The sequence below is a fragment of the Carya illinoinensis genome, chromosome 4 (genome assembly GCF_018687715.1).
Source record: "Carya illinoinensis cultivar Pawnee chromosome 4, C.illinoinensisPawnee_v1, whole genome shotgun sequence".
NCBI classification, from domain to species: Eukaryota; Viridiplantae; Streptophyta; class Magnoliopsida; order Fagales; family Juglandaceae; genus Carya; species Carya illinoinensis.
Window position 1 is genome coordinate 40,523,637 of NC_056755.1, and position 16,034 is coordinate 40,539,670.

Below are 16,034 nucleotides of genomic sequence, written 5' to 3' on the forward strand. Positions count from 1 at the left end.
CTATTGGCCAATTAGTTGATAATAATTGTACTGTTAATTTTTCTGGTGATGGTTGTGTTGTGCAGGACCAGGTAACAGGGGAGCCGATCATGAAGGGACCTAAAGTGGGGCGCTTGTTTCCACTATTTTTGTCTGTTCCCAATTTTTCTCCAGTTTCTTCTATTAAGTCTTTTGCTTGTAATAATGTTTCAAATCTTAGTATGGTATGGCATCGTCGTTTAGGTCATCCTCATACTCAAATCTTATCTCATGTATTGAACTCTAGTTTACTTGGTAATAAAAATCGTTCTTCTTTATCTCTTGAATGTGATTCTTGCAAACTTGGTAAAAGCAAAACTCTTCCCTTCCCTTTGCATGCTAGTAGAGCATCTCACTGCTTTGATCTTATCCATAGTGATGTTTGGGGACCTTCTCCTGTTTCTTCACATGAAAAGTTTAAATACTATGTGACTTTTATTGATGATCATAGCAGATTTACTTGGGTTTACTTTCTTCGCTCTAAATCTGAGGTCTTTCATATTTTTACTGAATTTTTAGCGTATGTTGACAATCAATTTTCTACTTCTATTAAAACATTACGCACAAATTCTGGTGGTGAATATTTGTCTACTGAGTTTCAAACATTCTTGGCTTCTAAGGGTATTATTCATCAACGTTCATGTCCCTCTACTCCTCAACAAAATGGAGTAGCTGAACGCAAAAATCGTCATCTCCTTGATATGGTACGTACTCTCTTGTTAGAATCTTTTGTTCCATCCATGTTTTGGGTCGAGGCTCTGAAAACAGCTACTTATTTGATTAATCGTTTGCCTTCTCAAGTCTTAAATATGGAGTCTCCATATTTCCGCTTATTTGCTACGCAACCTAGTTATGATAACCTTCGTACATTTGGTTGTGTATGTTTTGTGCATTTACCTCCTCATGAGCGACATAAATTATCTACTCAATCTGTCCGCTGTGCTTTCTTAGGATATAATGTGTCAAAATGGATTTGTGCGTTATGATCACATTTTACATCGTACACGGATTTCTAGAAATGTTATTTTATTTGAAAATCAACATTTCTTTCCTGTGTCTTCTGTGTCATCCTCTTCTACTGTGATTCTCCCTTCCTTTGAACAGCCATTCTTAAATCGTCATCCCGTCAGTTCTCGCTTTAGATCAGGTTTTGTGTATAGGAGACGCTCCCGTCCATAGTCTCTTCTGGTGGCTCCACCGATATCTGCTCCTACCATGCTCTAGGACCAATCAGTTGCAACACCCTCAGAGCACTTGGCACGTCGCTCTTCTCGAGTGTCAGTACCTCCAGATAGGTATGGATGGTTTGCTTCTGTTCTTACTGCTACATTATCCAATTTTGATATTTCCACATGCTACTCACATGCTGTCAAGCAAGATTGTTGGCGACAAGCTATGCAAGAAGAAATTGCTGCTTTAGAGGCCAATCACACCTAGGACATTGAGCCATGTCCTCCTACCATTGTTCCTCTAGGTTGCAAATGGGTTTATTCAGTCAAAGTCCAATCTGATGGACGTTTGGAACGTTACAAAACTCGAATTGTTGCACTTGGGAATAATCAAGAATATGGTGTCAATTATGAAGAGACCTTTGCTCCTGTGGCTAAGATGACTACTGTTCGTCTGATTCTAACTCTTGCTGCTTCCAATGATTGGCCACTACATCAGATGGATGTTAAGAATGCTTTCCTTCATGGTGATCTTAAAGAGTGTATTTACATGAAGCCACCCCAGGGATTGTTCACCTCTCCAACTTCACATGTGTGTAAGCTTCGTCGCTCCCTTTATGGTCTCAAGCAAGCTCCAAGGGCCTGGTTTAATAAATTCCGCACAACTTTATTACAATTTTCATTCAAACAAAACAAGTATGATACTTCATTGTTTCTTCAGAAATCAGACATGGGTGTTGTTGTTCTTTTAGTTTATGTTGATGATATTGTGATCACTGGTTCCGATTCTGTCTTACTCGGCCAGCTCAAAACTCATCTCTTAGAGTCCTTTCATATAAAAGATCTTGGATCTCTCACATATTCTTGGTCTTGAGGTGCATCGTAATCCTTCTGGTATTTCACTCAATCAATATAAGTATGCTAGTGACTTGGTGGCTACAGTCGGCCTACAGGAGGCTACTTCTGTTGATACACCTATGGAATTAAATGTCAAGCTTCGCAAAGAGGAGGGTGACTTACTTGTTGATCCTCGATTATATCGAAAGTTGGTGAGTAGCCTTGTTTATCTCACCATTACTAGACCAGACATTTCTTTTGTTGTACAACAAGTCAGTCAATTTCTTCAGGCTCCTCGTCATCTTCATTTGGCTGCTGTCCGTAGGATCATACGCTATGTTCAGGGCACTTCTGCCCATGGTTTATTCTTCCCGACTAGCAACTCTACTAGTCTTGCTGCTTATTGCGATGCTGATTGGGGTGGTTGTGCGTATACACGACGCTCCATCACTGGTTGGTGTGTGTTCTTAGGTAATGCATTGATCTCTTGGAAGAGTAAGAAGCAAGATAGAGTTTCTAAGTCTTCTACGGAATCGGAATACCAGGCGATGTCTTTAGCTTGTTCTGAAATTATTTGGCTTCGAGGTATGCTTGCTGAGCTAGATTTTTCAGAGACCGATCCCACACCTCTACATGCCGATAATACAAGTGCTATTCAGATCACGGCCAATCCTATCTATCATGAGCGGACGAAGCATATTGAAGTCAATTGTCACTCTATCCGTGAAGCATTTGACGCTCGTGTTATCACTCTTCCACATATTTCTACTGAACTTCAAATCGCTGATATCTTCACCAAGGCTCTCGCTCGTCATTGACATTGCTTCCTAAGTAACAAATTGATGCTTGTTGATTTACGGGCATCAATTTGAGGGGGGCTGTCAACGAGGAATATTAGGCACCGTATTAGGCAAGAGAATTACGGAGGAATGTTAGACACCGTTTGTTGTATATAGTTGACTCTTATGTATTGATGTATATAGTTCTTTCCATGTATAGTTTTCGGTGGCATAGTTTATATAATAAAGGGAAATCTCAAGGCCAGAGTAATTCGGACCAAAAACTGTCATCACATACATGTAGATTGCTTTATACATGTTTGCTGCATACACCCACTCGTTTAATACAGTTTTGTTGTAGCTATAAGAAGTTTATCATGTTTGCTACAACACAAATTGTTTCCAAATAGTTTTGAATATAAGTAGGTATAAAGGAATTTATACTCTTCTATGTTAATGAGTTAGATGAAAACTAGACTGCAACTCAGATCCCATCTAATGCATACAAACCCTTTTTGTTAACCCAACATTAGGTGACAATATATAGTTATTCATACAATGACCAAACTGCAAAGCCAAATTACACATCAATAACCCTAAAAAGATATATAGTAGTAGGAACATTCTGTAGTGTATTTTAGCAATAGCAAAAAACTCGAAATTATAGCATGCCAACTTTGTCATCATGAGTGAATTACACCAACTTTGTCACATCAAATGTGGAACCTACATATATTTAATATATTTGTTTTAGCATGCCAATTCTGTAATCAATTTACACAAACTCGTCAAACCAAGTTGGGTTAAGTACAACTCAACCACCCCTCCATACATAATGCCAAATGAAGAGGCTTAATTAGATAAAATTATAAGGATGGTGAAATGGACAACATCTATAGAAAATGCAACATAAGCAATAGAAAATGACTACCTAAGGGATCACTAGCAACCACAAACCAGAATCCAATTAAATGTTGTTTCAGTTTAGAATAGTAATAAACTCACCCTTTGTATAATTCAAGTGTCATGAAGGATCCCATAAGATTGTCATCTAACATCTCAAAGGTGCTTTTCAGCTAAGTGTTGCAAAGGCTTATGCCTTGAGGAGGGCCATGGAATTGTAAGAAGATCTTGGCTTCTCACAAGTCACAATATAGCCCACTCTGGCAAGTGTTGAGGACATTAAAAGGATGTGCTTAAGAAGACCTATTCTGGCAAGCTAAGTTTCTATATAGAGAGGCTAACTGTATAGCCCACGCTATTGCGAAACATGCTTTCAATTTATGATAATGAATGAATATGGATGGAGGCAGGTCCTTATGTAATAGATGTGCAATATGATGTTCATTTCAAAAAACAAAAAAATCTAGAATTGCATAGAGGTCTTACAATAATAAAATGCATATGCACAATTATAGGAGCTATAAATCTATGAATAAAAACCTTGGTTTATTCGCTCATCAATCATACATCTCAGCAAAACTAAAATAGAGTTAAAAGGAAAAACACGAACAAAAATGGAAAAATAAAGTGAGATTGAATACATTTAGCATCAATTCTTACCACTTCCCTTGGCTGATGACAGCACAAACATGCTAATACTTTTATTGTTTACCACACCTCAAAAAATCCCTCATGATTTGTATGGCGTGAGTGGTGATAGCTAGTTGCTGCATCTCCTGAAACTGCTATGAATCGGCCAGAAAATCAAAGCCACCAACTGAGCCACAATCAACACCATATGTAGTATGTGACGATTTCGTGGTTGCTGGTCCTCAAACATACTACGGAAGTGATGATTTTTTGATGTGCAAAACAGGAGTCAAAATTTGTCAGTATTGCTATTCATGGGTTCTGCCCAAATGATAATAGTATAATAAGGAGGCTGATGAGAAGAAATGGAAAAAATCTCACGAGCAGCAAGTTTAAACCTATTTATATAACCCAATTATAACGGCGAAAGCTTCTTGTCACACAAAGGTGCAGTAAACTTTATAAAAGAGATCATACTTGAGGTTGTTGTATGTTGTTACAACAAATGTAGAAAAGTGTCTGAAACGAATTTTACGCACCATGTTATTTGCAGTTATCTTTTGCCATGTCAAGTAAGCATTTTAGACAAATTCATCCACAGCTTCTGGAGACTTCAGCATTGTGAATAATGGTATCTATTTGTGGCAAGTTTTTAACTGTGGAAAAAAAAAATGGTGACAAAAGGCCCAAAATGTTGTAGTGATATGAGATGCAATTGATAGAGTTTACTTACAATAATCCTACAATTAAGAGTTTCTCAGAACACATGATCAGATTTCATGTATAATTATTATTAGTTTAATCTATTCAATTAAGATGTCAATCGGGCGAAGCATGGTTGCGAATAAATTGGGCTAGAACAAGAACCTAGCCGGTCGATTCTCAATCCTAAAGTTAATTGCCCTTTACAAACTTAGGTGTCTACGTCTCGTAATTTCGGGTAATCAACTAATCTCTAGCGTACATGTCCTTGAACAGTACTAATCTTCTTCTGCTTTGATTGACTACAATTATTTCATTTTGTCTTGATTACACTAAGGTCGATTTGCATGAACATACCCAAGTCTAAGACGTAACACATATATATTATATATGAGATCAGCTAGAGCGTCCAAATTAAGGAAAAATGTCGACAATTTGGCCTTCGTTATTAGTTGTGCAAGTGTATGCACTACTTGTGAGAGAGTATAATATATTATTAAAAAATTAATTTTTTCAATGTAAATCTCATATTTATTTATTTTTTTCACAATGAATACTATGCAACACTTATGCACTAGATCTATGACTATAAATATCATTTCTCTTATATAAATAAAACTCTAATTATTATATTATATATCACCCGCCCCATCTTCAAATATATATATATATATATATATATTGTACACAATTAATGGAGGATATCACCACTGCAAGAAAAATGTTTATTCCGAATGAGACATTTGTAACAAAAATGACCATTTTTGATAAAAATGAATGGAGCTATTTTCTTATAGTGCGCCCATCTTCATGAATTACTAGCATTTATGTTACGTACATACGTATGTTAGTTATATATATATATATATATATACACACACATACTAGTCAGAGCGAACCTGCACTACACGTTTGCCCTGCTGATAAATTGTCATGTTTCATATTTTTAACTATAAAGGAACAAAATTTTATCTATAATTTTAGAACTTTTATCATGCTCACAACACATACTATATATACAACCCACATAATGTTTAAAACTATAATCATTGTCAATGATGTTTAAATGTATTTCAGCCTTTAATAATGTGTTCTTACCAGTTGGCATTAAGTTATGAAAGGCTAAAAGCATAACAAATATTATAAGCATTTATAGCTAAAGCAAAAGAAGAAAGCAAATAATTCTAAATAATTTCATACAGATTTATATTAAACAAGCCAAATGAGATAATATAAGCATATAGTGTACAAGAAGAAAAACTAATGATTTATGCAATGAAAGTATTATCATTTAAAAAAAGAAGAAGAAGAAGAAGAAGAAAACTTAATGATATAGTAAACAAGGATAATATAGTTCAATCCAGTTAGAAACTACTAATTCAATAAGCTTAAATAATCCATAGGTCCAAGCAAATTGGGCAAATAAAAGATCATCATTCAAATTCATATTATAGTTCATCCTTAAACAACTAAATAAAAGAACATATCAAAAAACATAACTCACAAGATTTAAAAAGTGTAATTCGTATATTTTTCTCAAATTCCTATGCAACCAAACAGACAAAGTTAAATTATTTACATTTAAAAACAAAGTTAGACCATCAAAAAAGAAAAGAACATGTTAAAAAATAACCACACGAAACACATTGCGTCTAAACAATTATAAAATTCTAAATGGCCACATCAATATAATACTGAAATCAGACCTAACTACAAGTCTACAATATAGAAATCAAGAACCCAACAATAAAACCTAGCAGCTCCATGGGCCATTACATCTCCAATTCCACAAATTCAAAAATCCAAATACATAAGAAAAAATCTGTATATGTGCGCATGAAAGCAAAGCCTCTAATTATGGGCCATCTCCTCATGTTTTAAACCAACAAACAGTAACTGTCGCAGCAGTTCTTTTCTGTTCCTCTTCAACTCTAACCCTCTGAACACCTTCAAGAACGAAAAAAAAAAAAAAATCTTCAACAACTAAATAGTGAATTACAAAAGGTTTCACCTTCTGTTTTCTTTTCACTTATCCTCTAATTTTCTTCAGTTTGTTGGGTAATATTACAGTGTTAAGATGTTCACATCCCTATAATTGGAATCACAACAAGAACCCTTCATAAGCTCCAAAACAGATGACACAAAAGCATACACACAACAGAAAATTCTACACAGTTTAAACTTAGAACCAGTGCATGCATTCTCTTGCTGTTTCCATAAGCTCTCCTCCTCATTTCTTCCTGTGGAATACTCCACCATTCAAGCCTATCATATGGTCATTATTAAACCTATTCAGCTAGCAAACCTTTTAACAGAATTGAACCAAAAAAGAAACCAAAAATATTCTGCAGACTTCTCATCCACACGTTCATGGACAGAATTAAATAAATTCTTAAAACATTTGAAGTGATGGAGCACAAAATCATAAGTAACAAAAAACAAATCACCACATGAAAAGCTAAAATAAATCTGAAAATAATAAAGAAAGAAAAAACACATATCAAAGAACACAACTCACAAAGATTTAAAAACCGTGCTCTTCTTATTTTCTTTGCAACCATACAGGGAAAGCTCAATTATTTACTTTTAAAAACAAAGTTAGACCATCAAAGAAGTAAAATAAAGGTTAAAAACTACCTACGAGAAAGACATTATTATGAGTAAACAATTCTAATATTCTAACAGACTAGACAAATGTAATACCAAAACTGGACCTCACTAACATATTAAAATGAACAACCCAACAAGAAAATCCAACGAATACGAGTCATTACATATTCAATTCCACAAATCCAGAAATCCAAACAACGAATCTGAACACAAACATGAATAAAAACCTCTGTGCGTGTGGGAATCACACCGACATATTATGCTCCTAGTTGAAAGCATTCTAATTATATTGACTCACTGAACAGGAGCTGCAATGAGATAAATAATGATAAAATATTTAGTCCTAAAATCCTAATATCTCCAAGTTTCTTAAGACATAAGCACAATTGACAAAATAGACGAGCAAATCAGAGAAACTTTGAAGCCAAACATTGCAATACACAAACCCAAAATAGATAAACAAAGAGCAAGAGAACTGTACCACACACCTAAAATAACGGTCCAGAAGAAGCACCAACAGATGGACACAATTCAAAAATCCAAACACTAAATTCTAACGCAAACGCGACTAAACATCTGCATGTGCGGGTGTGTAACTCACCACTAAGCGATTAGTTTCCTCGTCGAAAGCATAGCAATCATATTGACTCACTGAACGGCAGTTGCAGAGAGACAAAAATAAAGATAAGATTTTTAGTTTTAAAACCCTAATATCTACAAATTTCTCTAGACCCAAACACAACCTAGAAAATAGAGGAACAAACAAAAAGAGAACTGTACCACATACCCAAATAATCGACTGGAAAATGCATGAACTAACAAACACAACTGGGAGATCAAACTAAACAATGCAAAGTCAAAATAAATAAAAAAACAACAAAGAAGCAACACACGATTCGAATCCAAAACGACGACAATGAGAACTCTAAAAAATCCACAAAAGAAACTAAAGAAGAGACGACAACCACAACAGAACAGCATGCTCACTGCGCACCGAAAGATAAAATCTTTAGTCTTAAAACCCTAATATCTACAAGTTTGTTTAGACCCAAATTCAACTGAGCAAATAAACCAACAAAACAAAGAGAAACCAAAGGCAAATAGTCGCAATACACTGACCCAAAATAGAGAAGCAAAAATCCTACCCAACAAACAAAAGTCTAAAACCCGCGGCACACCGGTAACAAAAACGACAAAAAACAATAGACAAATGCACACACATACCCAACAAACACAGACCACGAACAGAGCTTCTCCTCCAAACCTCCCAACCAAATCTCCTACAATCGATAGTCAAGAAATAAACCAACAACTCTGCCCTACACCTCTCCCATCAACCCACCAACACATCTTCTTGATTGCTATTGCCACAAATTAATTATTCACCGAGACAATATAAACAATTTTAATTCCAGGGACAGCCATGTCACCACGAGAATTCAGAAAATGGAAATTTACAAGTCAAGACATCCATAGCCACAATTAGTGCCCCAAGCATCTATACCAACATTGCCATGCCGTGTATTAGTATTCAATTGGCTGACACATAGCATCAATATGCAAGTCAATCAAACACAAAGCATACTCATGCTATGTGGCAATTCCCGTTAGAAAATTACATTTTTTTGAAGTTAATATATTAATTTTACCGAAGTTCAAAACCTAGCTATACCTCAAATTTGTAACAACATGAAAAATTCAGTCATTTGATTTGGCATTAAACCATTTTATTTACACTAAAGAACACAGTAGTAATTTTGGTAAAAATGGAATGTATTTACGGAGGAATCCTGCAACATCAATTCCAGTTGCAAGGTAGAGTGTTTTTAGACAGATCTATTAGTCATATAAGCAAATTAATTAGGATCTCACAAAATGGGGCAGAAGAGTTGAAATTCATCCTTAAAACCAATATTAATTTAAATAGAAGCTAGCATATATAATAATTCCGTTGGAGATGAGATACTGTAGACTTTAAATCACATAAAAATTACAAGATAAAACATAATATAAATTTAAGCTTTTTTAAGATGATGCAGAGACAAGGAGTTTTCAAGCTTGAGAGTTGAGAGTGGCTATTGGCTAGAGAGAAGAAGGGAGAGACAGAGGGGGAGAGAGGAGGGCGTTGGAGGCTAGATCTCACGGTGGATGTTGCTGTGTGGGTGACGCCGACACAACCTAAAATTTAAATTTAAAAAAAAAAATGGAAAAATCGGTGTTAGAAACAAAGAGATGAACAATTTATTGGAAGAGAGAACAAAAGAGAACCTACCTCCAAATGGCGGATGTCATTCCCACCTTGATAAGTATACAGCTGCATCATGTGTTTAGAATATGCAACTCCAGTTTGATGAAAAGCAACATATTTCCAATAAAGATAGTAATTTGGATGATAGGCTATTACAAGCATTGTTATTGTCCATATCTTAAATCTCACCAAACAAAGAATCATCAGGGCTCCATATTGTATGCCTAACCAAGACACATGGATCTTTGATTAGATTTGCCTACATTTCATCATATTTAGAATTCATATTCTTTGCTAAAATGAATTGCTGACTTGCTTTTAGTTATATTGATTGAGAAGGAACATAGGCCTTTAATATCATTGAACTTGCTCTGATATTCCATACCTTAGAATTTCTTGAAACCAACTTCTTGGAACTAACTTCCCACAAACTTATGCTTAACTGAAAAACCACATTACAAAACACTCATCAATTTATGCTTAAAAAGAAACAGAAGATGACATAATAATCGCCTTAAAACCAATTAGTCATTAAAGAGAAGCTGGTGGAAACCAACCTAGAAGTAGTGTTTGTTGAATGGGATGAAAATCCATAATCGTGGGAACCGACATTCCTGATTCTTGCAGCTATCAACTGGTTACAAAACGGGGATTTGCCTTAAAAAGTTTCTTCTTTTTTTAATCAGTAAATATGAATTTTATTGAAAAAGGGAAGCCAGCCTCAAAAAAGCTTCTTGAGCTCAAAAAAAGCATAAAATGAAAGAAAAGAAAATAACTTTACACCAAACTGTTTGGGATCAAGCCAGGCCTTGCTGAATTTTTTCACAGCAATCCAGTGGCCGTTTCGGAGGCGGCCCTTGTAGACGAGATTGGGGGCCTTCTCACCGCTCTCGGAGACAATGAAATCATAACTTAAGTTGTTGGTGGTGGCCCTTAGGTCCACAAAGAAGAACTCAGGACTTCTCCTCCGCTGCCGAGTATTGGGTTGAGTTCAATGGAAGGTGGTTAGGTCTGGGTTTGGAGCTGGACTTGATGCTGGTGGCGTGAGTAGCAGCGGAGCTGGACTTGATGCTGGTGGCGTGGGCAGCGGCCGAGAGATTGGAGAAATAGAGACGGAGAGAGAAGGGCCTTCCTTACTGTGACTGCATCGTGGCTGCGAGAGGGAAACGCAGGAGAGATCGAGAGAGAGCTTCTGCTGCTTGAAGGATGGTCGTTGTCCGGCCTGCTTCGCGACTGCTGACGGCGGCAACCGAGGCAAGGAGGGAGAGAGAGAGAGAGAGAGAGAGAGAGAGAGAGAGAGAGAAGACAGGGTCTTACTTGAAAGAGAGGACTCGGGAGGGAGAGATTTTTCTGGAAAGTGAAAATAGAGGAGCTAATTGGAGTGGAGTGAAAATAGAGCAAAACATTTGTCGATCAGGAAGGTAAAAAGACAACTATTTGTAGGCAAAACAGAAATAAAAGAAAACAGCATGCAAGTTTTAAATACAACTAAGGGTAAAATTAGAAAAATAAAATTAGACAAAAACACTGCAGCAGAACGAATTCCATATTTTGAAAAGTGAAAATAGAGGAGGAGAGTGGAGTGAAAGGAAAATGCTGGGATCCCGGAACTTACCGCTCCCTTTTTTTTTAAGTTTTTTTTTTTCTTAGTTGTTAAGAAATTATTATTTAATAATATTATAATTTTTTTATTTTTAAAAATATTTAAAAGTGTAAAAAAATGATGTAAAAAAAAAAAAAAAAACTAGCGGCAGCTCCTAACGGTAGACGTAGCAGTCCCCGGAGTGAAAATACAAAATAGAGAAAAGTGTAAAAAAAAAAATACTAAAAATGAAAAAAAATAACCTAGCGACAACTCCCGGCGGAGCCCTGCGGTAGGCGTAGCAATCCCTAGAGTGAAAATACAAAATAAAGAAAATGTTATAAAACTATCAAAAAGGAAAGAGAGAGATAGATTTATTATAAAACTTTTTAAAAGGAGAGAGAGATAGAGCTCAGAGAAGTTATGAAACTTATGAATTTCTTAAAGAATTCAACAATATATATAGGCGTACAAAGGGAACTATGCTAGCTTACTATGCAGTACTATGCTGGCACTGTGCATATATCGGACATTCACTATGCTAGTTACTATGCAGTACTATGCTAGTACTATGCACTATGCTATGTCGGTCATTCACTATGCCAGTTACTATGCTGGCACTATGCACTGTGCTATGTCGGCCATTTACTATACCAGTTACTATGTAGTACTATGCTAGCACTATGCTAGCACTATGCACTTGACGACTAGATAAATGTGGTCATACAATTCAAGATAGTTTATAACACTTCCCCTTTGGATGACCATATTTAAAGAATATGCTTCGTTAAAACCTTGCCAAGGAAAAACCCTGTGGGAAAAAACCAATGGCGAAGGAAAAAGAGTACAGTATTCATGTGTATCGCCGAGTGCTTTAGGATTGCCTCATTAAAACCTTGCAAAGGAAAACCCAGTGGGATAAAACCTTAGCGAAGGAAAAAGAGTACAATCAGCACAAGTCTTCAAGACATTACTTCCCCTGAAAAGTGCATGATAACAGGTCTTCAAACCTCCGCATTCCAATGTTCTGCATAATCTTCTTAAATGTTGAGTTGGTAGTGCATGATAATAGGTCTTCAAACCTCCGCATTCCAATGTTCTGCATAATCTTCTTAAATGTTGAAGTTGGTAATGCTTTAGTGAATAAATCTGCCAGATTTTTACTTGACCGTACCTTCTTGATATCAATTTTAACTTTCTTCTCATGAATTGCAATGATCTTCTTGTGTGTATCTGAAAAATAACTCGCATCTGTACATCCAACTAACTGTGGAATCCATGTTGATAAAATAATCTCAACTGGATCTTTCTGCTCATCACTACTCTTCTGAAGTTGTACTCTTCGGGAGTTCTTGTAAATAATACAGTTAGTGGAGAATTCATCAATATTAAACCGCTAACCTCATTTTTTAATAAAAACGGTAGCCAGCCTTTTAAGATCAGACAAGCACCGTGGATTTTTAACTCCTCTGTAGGTGTCAGGCGTGCTGTCAGGCACTGCAGCTGTCAGGCGCCGCAGAGCTATGAAGCTATATTCCATCTCTTTTCTCTTGCTTCACGAGAGATGCTGTATCATAATTTTCTCTATAAAAGAGATATTCAGCTCATCTTCATTCGCATCTCATCTTCTTCACTTTTTTGTAATCATACTGCATTTTTACTCTGCAATTTCTTTCTGCATTGTTATCCTGCAATCTCTCTCTGCAATGGCTCAGCAATCTTCTCAGGGTCAATATATGAGATATTCGGCACCTCGTTCATCAGCTGTTCCTGCTTCTACCATAGGTGCTATCATGCAATATAATGATCTGACTCGTAGGGCAGATAATGAAGCTATCTATGAGCTTGTGAGTCTCGGTACTCGATACTCATCATCCATTGTCGCATTTTCTCAGCGACTGCAATCCAGAACTTGTGGAGTTGACGATCTCCACGAGAATATTGTTATACTTCAGCGACTTCTTCTGGAGTCCAACATGAAGATAGAATCAATAAAGAAAGAGAATAGGAATTTAAAATCCTTGCTTAAATCTTCTTTTCGATTGCCCACCCCTTTAGATAGGGATGCTATGCAGATTCTTGAAGAACAAGAGCGTTTGAAGAATAAGGCAAAGTGTCTCAAATTTTTGTAATTCTTGCTTCAAAATAATAAAATAATATTTCACAAATATTCATATTTGTATTTCTATCTTTTGGTAGATGTTCTGTGAGCTCCCTTTTATTTCTTCTTTAATAATGCACACTTCATATCAAACCCATAATATGAATCTGAAATACTAATTGTATTAAAAGATGGTATTTCATGACTAATAACATCATCCATCTTCCCCTTGAAGCCGCAAGGGTTTCAGATTTATATTTCAAATATGTGCAGTTTTTATGAGCTCTTCTGGAGCCTCAATAACATTTAAATCATATATACAAACTGCAATAATAGCTTGTTTTCATTTGCGTTTGGATTGCTTTAGATTATATAAGGATCTTTGAAACTTGATAGAATACATATTTCCAGATGTATTCATATTAGAAGCTTCATGTATTCATATTAGAAGCTTCAGACATTTTCTATCCTTCAGGGATTTTCATATATATATCATGATCCAATGATCCATATAAATATGCAGTTAATCATGCATATCCAAACTCTCGATAACTTTCAAGCTAATAAAAATCTTAATATGATTTCAACCACTTTAAAATCATATCAATATTGTTTCTTCGAGAAATTAACTTGTGATTTCTATATCACATTTTCATATTAAAAGTTTCAGGTTTTTTATATCATGTATATAAATATCCACTGATATTTAACAAAAATCACATCTTTAGGTGTTTGGACTTCAAGTCCATATTTATCACATTTTACTTAGTGATATCAATTATGCAGGAATTGAGAAACTGACTCGTGATTTATATATCACATTTTTATTTCCTTTCCATAAATACCCACTGACATTCAACAAGCATCATCTCTTTAGGTGTTTGGACTATAAGTCCCGATGCATCATATTTTACTAGTGAATCAATTCTGCAGGAATTGTTTCTTTCAAATATTGGCCAATATTTTACGTCGGTATTCTTCGACGGTTCTTGATTCACTTTCTCCATTACTTCTGGTAATGTCAATTGCCATCTTATATGGAAATACGTTGTCGACAACGATTTTATTTCTATCCATAATTTCTCCATTATTCATGAAATGTAATGAGATCTCGTTATTTTCAGGTACCTGTCCCTCTTCAAGGGAATACATTTTCATGAAAAAACCTCTTCAGGAGGCACTCTTCAAGAGTTTATATAGGAGAATTTTATACAAAGAATTTGGATGGACTTTATTGCTTGTTTTGTGGGTATGACCTCTTCAGGAGCACCAAATTATTTGTGCTTTTCTCTTTTGAGATACTCTATCTTTTGTATCGATAAGTCTCACATGCCTTTATACATGTTTTTAGACTGCTGAATTTCTTAATTGTCCTACAGGGACTTCAATCCTCGCTGGGATTTTAGCAGCTAGAATATGAGACATTTTTATCTTATTGCATCCAAAATTTAATTATCATCTGAATTTCTGGTTCACATATGATAATCAAGATAACGTTGAATAATTTCATCTTATTTGCTTCAAGCAAATTTTTCTTTCCACTTCTGGTGGTAAGACTTTATAGTAAAATAATCTTCTGATTCTTTTATGGACGTCCATATGAAAATCATTCAACTTATCGTAATTAATTTTGGATGATCAAGATAACCATGAAAAGATATAAATATTTTGAATCATATCACCTTTTGATGCATCATAATATTTGATTCAATAATTTGTATAATATCATCTCAAAGAGAAAGCTTACAGCTTTTCCAATACGAGCTTCTGGCCCGAAAAGATATTCATTATCACGTCCAATCTCTTAGTTTCTTTGAATGAAACGCATTATTCTTTTCACTTCAGGGAATAGAATGATATAAATTCATTATTATTCACTTCAGGGAATGATGTAGATCTAGTAAGACATGAATAATGATTCTTATTAAAAACTCATTATTTTGTTCAGTCACTGAAAGACCTGATACAAATTTATAATATATTGTGAACGTTTACATTTTATATTGTTACTTCAGGAGCATACTCGATATTGCTACTTCAGGAGCACATTCGAGACATTCATTCAAATATATATTCTTTCCACAATTTCAATTATGCAACTTCAGGTGTATAAATCATAATGAGCTTTTGGTACAAGTATCACTCATATGAGATACTCAATAAAATTATTGATTTAGGGCGATCCTTCAGGGATGCTCCATTTCCATTCTCAGATAAATCATATCATCAATAATTTATAACAAGTATAAATAAATAAAACTTTCATTACTACAAAACATTGTAGAAGATAAAAATATTTTATAATAAGATAAAGGCAATACATTAATTAAAAAGGAACACTTTCATGATCAACTCTACCACTAGAATTCTCAAAGAAATCAGAAACATCAAGATTTGTAATATCTTCTCCATCTATAGAATCTAAAGCATATGATGGTTCAGTAAAATTTGTTTC

At 35.1% G+C, this 16,034-nt stretch overlaps 1 long non-coding RNA gene across 3 annotated transcripts; it reads right to left on the bottom strand.

Annotated features, from left to right (window-relative positions):
• Positions 1-9,543: 9,543 nt before the first annotated feature.
• On the bottom strand, positions 9,544-11,312 carry LOC122308388. Of its 3 annotated transcripts, none has more exons than XR_006242037.1 (4): positions 10,678-11,311; positions 10,454-10,530; positions 9,921-10,338; positions 9,544-9,826 (listed from the first exon to the last, which is right to left on the bottom strand). It is a non-coding gene; the product is annotated as an uncharacterized LOC122308388 (long non-coding RNA). The 3 variants fall into 3 exon arrangements; XR_006242036.1 differs by having other exon boundaries at positions 9,921-10,120; positions 10,282-10,338; positions 10,454-11,311; XR_006242035.1 differs by having other exon boundaries at positions 10,454-11,312.
• Positions 11,313-16,034: the final 4,722 nt, after the last annotated feature.